Raw genomic sequence first — 6,000 nt, forward strand, 5'->3', positions numbered from 1 at the left:
ACATGTAGCTATTTTAATTAAAATTAAATAATACTTAGAAGCCAGTTCCTGAGACCCAGGAGCCACATTTTTTTTTTCTTTTTTTGAGACAGAATCTCACTTTTTCACCCAGGCTAGAGTGCAGTGGCCCAATCTCAGCTCACTGCAACCTCTGCCTCCCGGGTTCAAGTGATTCTCCCGAGTAGCTGGGACTACAGGCGCCTGTTACCACGCCCGGCCAATTTTTGTATTTTTAGTAGAGACGGGGTTTCACCATATTGGCCAGGCTGGTCTCGAACTCCTGACCTCATGATCAGGCCACCTCAGCCTCCAAAAGTGCTGGGATTACGGGCATGAGCCACTGGCCCTGGCCCCACAAGCCACATTTCAAATGCTACTTTCATGTAGCTAATGGCTTCATACTGGGTGGCACAGAGTATTTCTATTTTTTTGTTTGTTTTGGGAGAGAGTTTTACTCTTGTTGCTGAGGCTGGAGTACAATGGCATGATCTCGGCTCACTGCAACCTCCACCTCCCAGGTTCAAGCGATTCTCCTGCCTCAGCCTCCGGAGTAGCTGGGATTATAGGCATGCGCCACCATGCCCACCTAATTTTGTGTTTTTAGTAGAGACGGGGTTTCTCCATGTTGGCCAGGTTGGTCTTGAACTCCCGACCTCAGGTGATCTGCCCACCTCGGCCTCCCAAAGTTCTGGAATTACAGGCGTGAGCTATAGCACCAGGCCCAAATAGAGTATTTCTGTCATTGCTGAGTTCTATTGGATAGCACTGCTCTGCAGAATAACTCTTCAAAAATTTCAAGGTCAGGAAAGACAAGGAGACTGAGGGACTGCTCCAGAGAAAAGGACTTTGGTAGTGACACGACAACTAAATGCAATATGGGAACCTGGGTTGGATCCTGAAACAGAAAAAGGACATCAGGCGAAATTCAAATAAGGCTTTTGGATCAGTTAACAATTCTCTGGCGGGGTGTGGTGGCTCATGCCTGTAATCCCAGCACTTTGGGACGCTGAGGTGGGTGGATCACCTGAGGTCAGGAGTTCGAAACCAGCCTGGCCAACATGGTGAAACCCTGTCTCTACTAAAAATACAAAAATCAGCCAGGCATGGTGGCGGGTGCCTGCGATCCCAGCTACTCAGGAGTCTGAGGCAGGAGAATTGCTTGAACCTGGGAGGCAGAGGTGGCAGTGAGCCAAGATCACGCCACTGCACTCTAACTTGGCAACAAGTGTAAAATACCGTTTAAAAAAAAAAACAGGCTGGGCGCGGTGGCTCAAGCCTGTAATCCCAGCACTTTGGGAGGCCGAGACGGGCAGATCACGAGGTCAGGAGATCGAGACCATCCTGGCTAACACAGTGAAACCCCATCTCTACTAAAAAAATACAAAAAACTAGCCAGGCGTGGTGGCGGGTGTCTGTAGTCCCAGCTACTCGGGAGGCTGAGGCAGGAGAATGGCATAAACCCAGGAGGCGGAGCTTGCAGTGAGCTGAGATCTGGCCACTGCACTCCAGCCTGGGCGACAGGGAGAGACTCTGTCTCAAAAAATAATAATAATAATCTGTCAGTTTTAGGATCATGGGAGGATTATGTAAAATGTAAATGTTTGCATTATTTTTGCAACTATGTTGTAAATCTGAAATTACTTAAAAAATATAAAGTAAAATAAAGAAATCATCTTTTGACCCTATCTGGCTATTTACATTATTTTATCTTTTATTGCATTCCACCCTATTTCATGGGTGTAATTCATTGATCATTGTCCATTTATTAGGAGAAGAGCAAGTCCAGAGAGCAATCTATGCCCTTGGCTGCCCCCCTGCCCAGTAAAGCTCAGCACAGACAGGTCCGTCTCCAGGCCTCCAAGGGAGGCTGTGACCCACACATGATGACTCAGCAACCACCAGTTCATGTTTCCCCTAGAGAGCAGAGGTCAGGCCCAAAGATAGTGCCAGAGGGCCCCAAACACGGCCACGTTCTCTGGTCTGAGTCCTTAAGGGAGCTAAGACTAAAAAACATAATCCCCTCCTTTATGACTTCATTTTGAATAATATTTTAAAGTTATTCTTTATTTATGTATTTTTAAAATACAAGAGACAGGGTCTTATTACATTGCTCAGATTGGTCTTGAACTCCTGGGCTCAAGCAATCCTTCCGTCTAAGTCTCCCAAGTAGCTAAGACCACAGGCATACTCCACTGCACTTAAACAGCTGTTCTTTACACTATTTTAATTTTTTCATTCTGTCAATTTACCAAAAAAAATACTTTTTACAGCTAATATGGGGAAAACAAATATTTGATGAAGAAAACCAAAATCCACATTCATAATGCCACCATCTATAACAATTAGCCAGTCATGGTGGCACACATCTATAATCTCAGCTACTCAGAAGGCTGAGGCAGGAAAATTGCCTGAACCCAGGAGACGGAGGTTACAGTGAGCCAAGATCACGCCACTGCGCTCCAGCCTGGGGGACAGAGTGAGACTCCATCTCAAAAAAAAAAAACAAAACAAAACCAAAAAAACATAATGCCACCATCCAGGGGTGACTGCTGGTGACACTCCAGTGTCTTTTCTAGTATTTTTTTTTTTCCTACAATACACAGTCTCCAAGACCTCTGACTTCCTGGGATTATCCTTGCCTTGACCAGCCATGTAAGATGGTTCCAGCCATGATGTGGGACAAAATAGGGTCTGGCATGAGACTGCCTTACCTCTCAGGGGTCTCAGGAGGAGGGGGCTTGGCTCACTTCGGCTCCTGGGTCAGTCCCCGCTACAGCCAGCTCCTCCTCTGGGACTGTGGATGACATAGTCCTCTCATCAGGCCTCAGGACACTGTGTGGCTGATCGCCTGCCACTGACACAATACAGTGTGCATAATCACACCTCAACTATAATAAAACCAACTCTGCCTAGGGGGGCATAAATGTTGATTAGTTCAATAATCAATCCTGCCTACTCCCCTCTGGGCTCTAGCGGCTTCATATTGAATTCTTTCAGGAAGAACAATTAAAAGTGCAGGAGCCGTAAGATTAGGCACACATAATTGTATTGCTGCTTGGCAAGGACATGCCTTGAGAGTTAGATATCAGAGTTCCTAAAATTCACAGGCCTCTCCCAATACTGGAGATTTCTCCCTGGTCACGTCCCTCCATGCTCCCAGCTTCTTGCCACATTGCTGGTGCCCTGCATGCTCTCAGCCCCTCTTCCTGTCTCTCATCCTAGGGCTCCTCTCCCAAAATCAGGTATTCAGTGCAGGAAACAGATGTCACCCCAGGTATTTCATGCATGGAAGGGTTTTGTTTCTTGAAGCATAATTTACATTTGGTGAAATATATCAATCTTAAGTGTATGACTTGATTCTTTTTTTATTTTTATTTTTTTTTTTTGAGATGGGAGTCTCACTCTGTCGCCAGGCTGGAGTACAGTGGTGCGATCTCAGCTCACTGCAACCTCCAACTCCCTGGTTCAAGCAATTCTCCTGCCGAGTAGCTGGGATTACAGGCATGCTCCACCAAGCCCAGCTAATTTTTGTATTTGTAGTAGAAAAGGGATTTCACCATGTTGGCCAGGATGGTCTCGATCTCCTGACCTTGTGATCCACCTGTCTTGGCCTCACAAAGTGCTGGGATTACAGGCATGAGCCACCACACCCAGCTCTCCCTTTCTTTTTTTTTTTTGAGATGGAGTCTTGCTCTGTCGCCAGGCTGGAATGCAGTGGCGCGGTATCGGCTCACTGCAACTTCTGCCTCCCAGGTTCAACATGGCAAAACCCTATCTCTACAAAAAGTACAAAAAATTAGCCAGGCATGGTGGTACGCTCCTCTAGTCTCAGCTACCTGGAAGGCTAAGGTAGGAGGATCAGTTGAGCCCAGGAGGTCAAGGTGGAGGGTGCAGTGAGCCATGATCGTGTCACTGCATCTCAAGCTTCACTTGTTCAGAATTCAGTTCTGGAGTTCCTTCTGAGCTACTGATCCTCTCGCCTCAGCCTCCCAAGTAGCTAGGATGACAAGCATATACCACTGGCTTTTCTTTTTTTTTTTTTTTTTGAGGCGGACCCTAGCTCTGTAGCCCAGGCTGGAGTGCAGTGGCTCAATCTTGGCTCAAGGCACGCTCCACCTCCCGGGTTCTCACCATTCTCCTGCCTCAGCCTCCCGAGTAGCTGAGACTACAGGTGCCCGCCACCACCCCCGGCTAACTTTTTGTATTTTCAGTAGAGACTGGGTTTCACTGTGTTAGCCAGGATGGTCTCGATCTCCTGACCTCGTGATCCGCCCACCTCAGCCTTCCAAAGTACTGGGATTACAGGCGTGAGCCACCGTGCCCGGCCACCACTGGCTTTTTTTAATTTAATTTTTGTAGAGACAGGGTCTTGCTATGTTGCACAGGCTGATCCCAAACTCCTGGGCTCCAGCAGTCCTCCCACTTTGGATTCCCAAAGTGCTGGAACTACAGTTGTGAAGCACATTAGACCTCTGACTGCTTTGACTGCTTTTTTTTTTTTTTTTTGAGACTCTTTTAGCCCAGGCTGGAGTGCAATGGCATGATCTCGTCCAACTACAACTTCCACCTCCAACCTCCACTTCCCAGATTCAAGTGATTTTCCTGCCTCAGGCTCCCCAGTAGCTGGGATTACAACTCTGCACCATCAAGCCCGGCTAATTTTGTATTTTTAGGAGAGACAGGATTACAACTGTCCACCACCAAGCCCGGCTAATTTTGTATTTTTAGGAGAGACAGGGTTTCACCATGTTGGCCAGGCTGGTCTGGAACTCCTGACCTCAAGTGATCCTCCCGACTTAGCCTCCCGAAGTGCTGGGATTACAGGCGTGAGCCACCACGCCAGCCTCTGACTGCTTTTTAACTCATCTTCCCTCAGAGCAGGAACCAGAGCCTGTGGTAATAATCATATTTATGTCTGTTTTTGTTTTTGTTATTTGTTTTTGTTTTTTGGCTGGAGTGCAGAAGCTGGAGTGCAGTGGTGTGATTGTGGCTCACTGCAACCTCCGCCTCCCGGGTTCAAGCAATTCTTGTGTTTCAGCCTCCCAGTTAGCTGGAATTACAGGTGTACGCCACTACATCCAGCTAATTTTTGATTTTCAGTAGAAATGGGGTTTCACCATGTTGGCCAGGCTAGTCTCGAACTCCTGACCTCAGGTGATCTGCCTGCCTTAGCCTCCAAAAGTGCTGAGATTACAGGTGTGAGCCCCCATACCTGACCCCAATCACATATATATATATATATATATATATATATTTTTTTTTTTTTTTTTTTTTTTTTTTTTTTTTTGAGATGGAGTCTTCCTCTGTCACCCAAACTGGAGTGTAGTGGATCGATCTCTGCTCACTGCAACCTCTGCCTCGCGGGTTCAACTGATTCTCCTGCCTCAGCCTTCTGAGTAGCTGGGATTACAGGTGCATGCCATCACACCCGGCTAATCTTTTTTATATTTTTAGTAGAGACAGGGTTTTAGCACGTTGGTCAGGCTGGTCTCGAACTCCTGACCTCGTGATCCGCCCACCTCGGCCTCCCAAAGCAGCCAATCTTTTTTTTTTTTTTTGAGACAGAGTCTCACTGTGTCGCCCAGGCTGGAGTGCAGTGGAGTGATCTTGGCTCACTGCAAGCTCTGCCTCCTGGGTTCACGCCATTCTCCTGCCTCAGCCTCCCGAGTAGCTGGGACGACAGGCGCCCGCCACCACACCTGGCTAATTTTTTGTATTTTTTAGTAGAGACAGGGTTTCACCATGTTAGCCAGGATGGTCTCGATCTCCTGACCTTGTGATCCATCCGCCTCGGCCTCCCAAAGTGCTGGGATTACAGGCGTGAGCCACCGCACCTGGCCGAAAGCATAGTCTTTTTTTTTTTTTTTTTTTTTGAGACAGCGTTTCACTCCTGTTGCCCAGGCTGAAGTGCAACGGCACGATCTCAGCTCATTGCAACCTCCACCTCCCGGGTTCAAGCGATTCTCCTGTCTCAGCCTCCTGAGTAGCTAGAATTACAGG

Source organism: Trachypithecus francoisi, unplaced genomic scaffold (assembly GCF_009764315.1).
Source record: "Trachypithecus francoisi isolate TF-2019V2 unplaced genomic scaffold, Tfra_2.0 Lachesis_group21, whole genome shotgun sequence".
Taxonomy (NCBI): domain Eukaryota; kingdom Metazoa; phylum Chordata; class Mammalia; order Primates; family Cercopithecidae; genus Trachypithecus; species Trachypithecus francoisi.